Consider the following 7985-nt stretch of genomic DNA (forward strand, 5'->3'; position numbering starts at 1 on the left):
AGAGAGAGAGAGAGAGACGGAGATATATATATATATATATATATATATATATATAATATATATGTGCGTGTGTGTGTGTGTGTGTGTGTGTGGTGTGTGTGTGTGTGTGTGTGTGTGGTGTGTGTGTGTGTGTGTGTGTGTGTGTTGTGTGTGTGTGGTGTGTGTGTGTGTGTGTGTGTGTGTGTGTGTGTGTGTGTATGTCTGTTAAAGTCAGAAGTGTCATCTATATGTATATATAAACAAATAATATATACATATAGTTATATACCCTATATGTACATATATACCTCATGCAGCCTAGTATTTCGGCCCAGACCTGCTGTTATAATTGCCTCACCATCACAAGGGTTTGCATTCCATTTTCCCCTGCAGTTCTCTCGCCATTTAATTAAGCTCATGTTCCTCGCCGGATGCCACCTACTCAGTCTGCCAGTTTGAAATTAAGGCCTGTGGGATATTTCAGCTTAAGTTAACAAGAATCGCTACATGTTTCTAGACCCAACTTGCGTGCGACGAATCTGTCTGGAAATCCAAGCAAGGGCCATCTCGACACTCTGAGATCTCGAACCTAACGAATAAATTTCAAAATATATACTTCTAGTAGTACAAACTGTGTACCATAAAGTAAACTGTCAATAAACTCCGCCAAGTAAATCACGGTTTTTTCTAACATACCTTCAACGCACCAGATCTGAGGTCGTTCTTGTGCGTTAGGGGGGTGCTAAAGTTTGTTGGGAAATTAAAATCGATAGACAAAAATCCAAAACAATAGGAAGATCGAAAACCAGCCGTAACCCATGGTTTCAGTGTGGCTTAACCGCATGCAGGAAGGTACAAGTCATGAAGTCAGAGGCTCTTTCGGGACTTGTATATCTATTGACTGTCTTAGAAAAACACAAATCATGCGTCCTTCAAGAACATAGAAACATATACCACTTTGTTTGGAACCGATCTCGAGATAGAATTAAACAGTCGGTGATGAAAAGCCACCTTTTCGTGGGAGAACCCAGGGTGCCTGATCCATTGGTACAGGCAGGCAGTCTCAAAATGCCTTGGATAAAGAAGTTGCTTAATCCAGAGTACCACGCTAAATGGGAGAAAATCATAGACGCTCATCAATCATAGACGCTATTTTATATGCAAAGGACCGCTGTCTTGCCACCGTGCGCAACGCCAGGGTGCGTAGGTTATGGTCCATGTGGATAGCTCGGTCAGGGGTGCGCGAGTCAGGGTATGTTTGAAGCAAACAGGCAAGACCCTCAGGTCCGCCTCTCACGGAATTTGTGCGCATCGATAACAGTTTGCACGTCACACATTCGGCAGGGCGTGGCAAAGTGCAGGTCAACCCGCACGCGAGACACGTGGTCATTCTTTCGTGGGCCAGTTAATTACTCTGGTGGCAAGTTAACTTCTTTAAGCAGCCTGGCCTCGATGGCAGCTGACACAAGGCCATAAACCGCAATGCAGTATCTCAAGCGCGAGATGACTAGACCCTGCACTTCGGTTGGCAGCTCTCGTTGGATGACTAGACCCTGCACTTCGGTCGGCAGCACTCGTTGGATGACTAGACCCTGCAGTTCGGTCGGCAGCACTCGTTGGATGACTAGACCCTGCAGTTCGGTCGGCAGCACTCGTTGGATGACTAGACCCTGCACTTCGGTCGGCAGCACTCGTTGCGGGGAGGAACGTCTCAGGTGGCGGAGACCGATCAGGACGCCGATGCGCTTTTTTATTACGTCAGTGACGTGTGCGTCCCAGCTGAGGCGGCGGTCAAATAGCACATCCATGTTTGTTACGGTCAGGCTCTCCCGAACGGTCTCCCCACCGACCCGTACGCTGACAGGGGAAGTCCGCAGATGCTCTGTCGGGTGCCAAGTAGAAGAAGTTCGGTTTTGGATGACTTGAGATTGAGACCGTGGGTACGGAATTACGATGCTAGGGAGGACAGGGTGGGTTCCAAACGTTGGATGAGTGAAGGAAGGTTACGTTTGGCACTGAATATGATTATCTGGATGTCCTCAGCGTACTGGATGACATGAGCGTCTGGCGCGTGCAGGTTGAGGTTGATAGCGAAGAATGTGAATAAAAGAGGACCAGAGGCTGATCCCTGGAAGGCTCCCATGCTACTGGGGAGGGGCTTGAAGACCACTCCGTCACCAGGAGAAGAAGAGGTGCGGACTGATCAGGACTGATCAGAAAGATAGGAGGAGAGCCAAGCCGGGTCAATGTTTTAGAGCTGGAGCTCGGAACGTAGTCAGGCATGGCGAATAATGTCGAAGCATTTACTGAGATCCAAGAGGCACAGGAGTTAAAGTCGACCAGGATCCATGTTAGAAAAGTTGCGGTTGGTCGCGGTGAGCAGAGCAGTCTCGCTGGAATGGCGGGGACGGAAATCATGTCGAGGTGGGGATGGAAGATAACTGTTGGATATTTAGGTGAACGCCTGGCGCTGCACCACACACTTGACAATCTTTGCTGTGATAGGAACGATAGCAATAGGATGACAATTAGAGACCAGGGCTGGATCGCCGAATATGAAAACAATTAACCAGAAAGTGCTTCCATGTGGCGGAGTGCTTCAATGAACCTGGAAGTGCTTCAAGACGTCAAAAGCGACCATATTGGAAATATCCCCATATCAACGACACGCAATGATTACACGCAGGTAGGAATAGCCATTGCACCAACGTAAGCCAGATGCATTTCACTTTTTGACTTGTCAAGCCTGCGATGGGGTGCTAGCACTAAGTTTTTGAACTGTATGGTGTGCCAGTCCATCTAGCATTGTTCGCGTAGTTTGCTTTCAAAGTGTGAAGTTACCGTCGTGACCTGGCCTGTCAGGCGCAGTTATAACAACTATGAACCTCATAAAAAGCCCGTATCAATACCTCAGTTATAAAAGTAGTCTTTGGTATAAGTGTAGTTTGCCTGTCCGGGGACCGAAGAGCTTGATCAAATATAATTTTTTCTTGATTTCGTTGCGATGGACCTGTCCACTGTCATCGTCCAATCGCCATTTCTCCTTGGCCGCCGTATGAGAAAAAAGCATTTATCTCATTTCAGCCTTGCTCATGCCTGTGTAAAGACGATTAAGATATTTTAAAAAAATTGCCGGTGTAACAACAACAAAAGTATACCACTGGCTATAAGTGAGCTTGTTTGATGATTCATGATGCTCGCTTCAATATCTTGAAATGTGGAACATTCCCTGTAAGGCTTTACACTAAAGTACTCCGGAATGGATGCATCAGCAGATAGTGCGAACCACTGCGCCAGTGTTAAGAAGCGACCGTCGTCACGCTCGTTTCATTTCTCTAGGAAAAATCCAAGCCTTTGCACAAGTGTCGCAACATCTAAAAATGATAAGGGAACCCATTATTTGAGCGACAAATGTCTGACACAAATCCCTCTCCAGATAATTTTAAACGTTTCTTCGTGAGACCCAGCCCACACAAAAGCCATGCTGCACGGCATAAAGTCTGGGCAAGCCGCACGGAAACCGACAGACAAGATCACCAATGTAGACAGCGAGCCATGTATGTGGTGGCGTGCACAGACAAGATCACCGATGTAGACAGGGAGACATGTATACAGCGGTGTGCGCAGACAAGGTCACCAGTGTAGACAGCGAGCCCTGTGTTTATTGGCATGCGCAGACAAGATCACCAAGGAAGACAGGGAGACATGTATACAGCGGCGTGCGCGGACAAGATCACCAATGTACGCAGCGAGCCATGTGTGTAGTGCGCCTCGTGTACGGGTCAACCTCTGAGCAAAGGAGAACTCCACGTGAGCCCTTCTACGGGACGAGTCATGGACGAAGTTGTCGTGACACATCAGTGCCGTCCGAGTGGCGAGCGTGCAGGAGACGGTGGCAAAAATGGCTGTTTGAAACTGCAAAGGAACTTTAACAGAACTTCGCGGCGTCGTTGTCCGAGTAGCGACATACAGATGGTACACTGGATGTGTGAATTAACCGGACGTGTCGCCATGACGTAAGAATACCGGGCACGTAAAACTCGGGCCGACAGGAACCTCACCAAAGTAATCTCATCTGCTGCCAACAGCTCGCATCGGTCCAAGGTGCTGCCGCAAGAACTGTCTGCTAAGATGCCACATTGTGTGTGACATCACTTCACGCTCCACACATGCCACACCATGCCACACTTCTAACTCAAGCCTGCACGCAGAGCAGTGTTGGGCTGTGCATGATGCAAAGCACGGCACGCCCGCTGGGGAACGGGCTAAGTCATCCGGGCTTTCTCGGGCCGGTGGCCAGCAGTTCCCGTTAAAGCGAATGCTTCACATTTGAAGATTTGAAGCAAGCATCATACTTGAAGAATAATTTCACCTAACACTTGTTAAATGACTGTTCAAGACAACAAAATTTATCTATTCAGGGAACGTGCTCCTGAATACGTCATTGTTTGACTGCGCCGAGAAGAGTTTGTATGTGTTTTGTACTCACCTGTAGCGCTCCATTTTTCCGAGAGATTGCAGCACGGACTGGAAGTGTTCACTGAGCCAAATATCGTTGGGTGTTCGTGTTGTGGTCCTTTCTCGTGGTGTTCTTGCAGATACATCCGTGAGTTTAAGGTGCTTACTTGTATTCACATACTTTGCAAACGCAATTGTGAAGTTCTTTGAATACTAAGTCTTATGTCCGTAATAACTACGAATAATGCATGCCGTCTTATGTTCTATAGCACTAAACGTATTTCGTGTTAAAATCTTACATAGCTTGCACCACATTGGTTAAGTATCAATGGACGGCCGTTATAGCTGGGAATCGCGCCCATGTACACCAGGTATAAAGGACGCGATAATTATATTTTCTTCACCTTAAACGCCGTATGGTTACTAGAATGGCAGGGTTTGGATGAAGTCAATGTGGAATCATGGATGCCTGAGTAACCTTAACATATTCCGCACGAAAAAGTTTGCACATGTTAGCGGATGTATAACACAGAAACCAGAGGGTTTTCGGTATTAAGGAGGGCAGGGCTATGGACTACACCGAATGATCTCTTAGATGGCCATTTCGGTTCAAAACCTCATCAAATTTTTAACTCTCACATTAGGCGAATAAGCTGGGAGCGCGTTCGGTGTTTTGGCGACACCAGTGATAGCTCGGAGCCTATCATGTGAAAATATGCAATATGGAACACATTCAGCTTTCATGAGTCTCTTAGTCACAGAATGAACCGCTGTATGCGCACTGCTAAAAGCTAGCAAGCGGTTTTAAAAAGCATACCGAACAGCTCCCACTAAGCGGCTAGGCCTGTTAGTTCTGCTCGCACTGTTAGAAGAAAAAATGTGGGGCTTTGAAAGGTCGAAAAATTTAAATTACAAGTTACATGGAATTAAGTCCACAGCGTACGGCAGAAGTGCAAATTTCCGAAAATTGTTGGCTAGGCACACAGCGTTTTTTGCTTGCTTCTCGTTACAGCACGATCTTAGGCTCTACGTTAAAATTAAGATGGTCAGATGCATTAGGGTGAGAGGCACCCGAGCACCCAAAAATATGAAATTTTTCGGCTATGCCTTGCATTTCAATGCTACAATGTTTGAAGCTAAAGGTGACATACTGTTGCTCGCATAGGGGCGTCTCTTTTCGCCTCTGGGGAAGTCTTCCTAAACCCTCAAATACCTGGCGAGCAAAGGTTCTGCGCCTTCCGCAAGCGCAAGATTTTCGCTGTTGCTAACCACTCTGCGCACATTATTACAACGTGAAGCCCAGAGTGTACCCACTATTTTCGCCAGCGTGAGGCACTTTGGCCTGTAATAAGTTTAGCTCACCGTGGCATGCGCACGCACGAGCATCGATCCGCGTCAAATTGGATAAGTGCTATTCCTTACATTGTGGGCGATGTTGATGGCGGAAATGCCCACTTGCTGAGCATTTACGAGAGAGCTGGCGCATAGCCCGCGTGTGATTCGAGTCGGAGTTCCATAAATATTCCACCACATCGGAGTTCGGTGTTGCCCTTTGAGTGAGCTCAACTGTGATTGATGTTTGGAAACAATAAAGGAAGGCTTGGCTCACATCAGCTCACTCAATATGTGTGAACTACACAGACCACAGGAATTTAGTTTTGGGGCAAGATGTAGCATGTCACTACCATGCCCGCGCGGCAAAGCAATCTGGAAAACGAAAACGCTTCTTTCCACCTAAGCTGGATGTCGGTAGAGAAACCCGCATTTCATTTTACCGTCGACCAGCGAGTCAGGTGCACATTATGGATTTTCCGCTAAAAGCTTCACGTCGTTGTGCCATACCCATCCTCGCATATTGCATGAGACCTGGAAACTCTGGCAGAGTTTCGTGCGACGCGTTGCTTCTCAGATAGCTTGGACCGCCGTGGTAGACAGCACAAGTGCACTGGGAAGCTTAGTGGTCGAGCAGTTGTGTTGCGCGATTAGTTTTGCATTAAATTGATAACTTCTGAAAAGAGCGCTCTGAGCTGTGGCGTAGTTCATAGTCATAATGTCTTCAGCCTTCCAGCTTGTCCTGTTTGTAGATTAGAAACAATCTGAGGAAAAGTAATGTAGTGTACATTCGCCATTTCAGGCGCAAAAGCAGAAACGTTCACGTCAGAGAAACCTTCGTAACCAGTGCGGGAGAATGGCGACCACCATCGGATGCAGAGGGCTGAAACGAGCCAAGTATGTCCTCCAAGCGCATTGTTTCAGCCCGAGCCGAGAGAGCTATCTGAGCTGCCCCCCGGAGTGAATTATCCGCATCAGTCCACCTGAGCTTTAGTTGAAAATGAATAAATCATTAACAGCAACACAATTAAAAGTTAAGCACAATGTCGTTAGAAGTAAGTAATGCAAGGTAATCTAAGCAAAAAAGTAAATAAAAAATAGAATATCGCACAAAATAACGCAGCGGAGTACTACACTACTGCCCAGCCGGAAGTAACGATGCATAATTCGGGCTCTAATTGGTGAACACCAGCTGCGTTTTGTAGTCGCTTTGCCAGCAAGGCGCGATGTTTGTTTCTTTGGTAATTTTGTTACTAAAACTGTTCACGATTGGAAGCACGGTGAACCATTGATCGGAATATGTCCGGAAAGAACTTTGGATTGAACATTGCAGGAACTGAACGAATTTTGCGGAACACGATTTTCGTCTGACTCGACAATTATGCAAAAGTCAGAATTGGCTCAACATGGCTTGGCTGTGCCTTTATCAAACTAAGACATTGATAATGTTTTCTGAGATGAAAAATGGTTAAGGTTTCCAGTAAAATACTGTAAGCGACAGCTTTTGAAAGGATTGGCTTGCCATCAAATTCAATAATTAACTTGCTGAACTGTTGTTGCTGGCTTGTTGCTTGTTGAAATACGCTGTTGAAATGAGTACGCCATTGTGTTTCGGTGACCTCCCATGGGGTCTGCGCTAGGGTGAACACAGGTCGACAATTTATTACAGTGTAAGTCAAAAACTTTTTTGTAAAAATAAGATATCAAATGAATCAGTTTGCTATAGCACAAGTTTGCACGCATTTAAATGAGAACTATCGGTAAGTTAAGTACTTATGAACTTAACATGCTGGAAAACTACCGATATCAACTAGACCCAGCTACCTTAGCGTTAGAAAAGGCCGGGAAAGAAAATGAACACACGACTTTACCAATAGAATCATGAAGTTCAGTCCACGAGATGATCCGAAAATACGCATCCCATTATCAACAAACCGCAGGGAGGAGAAATGGCAACCAGGTGTTTGGCTTCGTCCGGTAACGCACGGGGTGGACGTAAACGGTAGGGAGTGATATAGTGCCCCATGGACCATCGGAGGTGTGAGAACCAGTACAGATGGCGCGAACTGGCAGCCCCCACCGAAGCACGTTAGTAGCGCAACCGCTCTATGACGTACTTCTCATATTAGTCCACAGCGTTCACGTGTTCAAGGCCTGCTTTTCGCGGAACTGTGAATCAAATTTCTTCCGGACAATTTCGATTAACCCAGTACCAA

This window comes from Pollicipes pollicipes, unplaced genomic scaffold (genome assembly GCF_011947565.3).
Source record: "Pollicipes pollicipes isolate AB1234 unplaced genomic scaffold, Ppol_2.1 Scaffold_4219;HRSCAF=4965_pilon_pilon_pilon, whole genome shotgun sequence".
In the NCBI taxonomy this organism is placed as follows: Eukaryota; Metazoa; Arthropoda; class Thecostraca; order Pollicipedomorpha; family Pollicipedidae; genus Pollicipes; species Pollicipes pollicipes.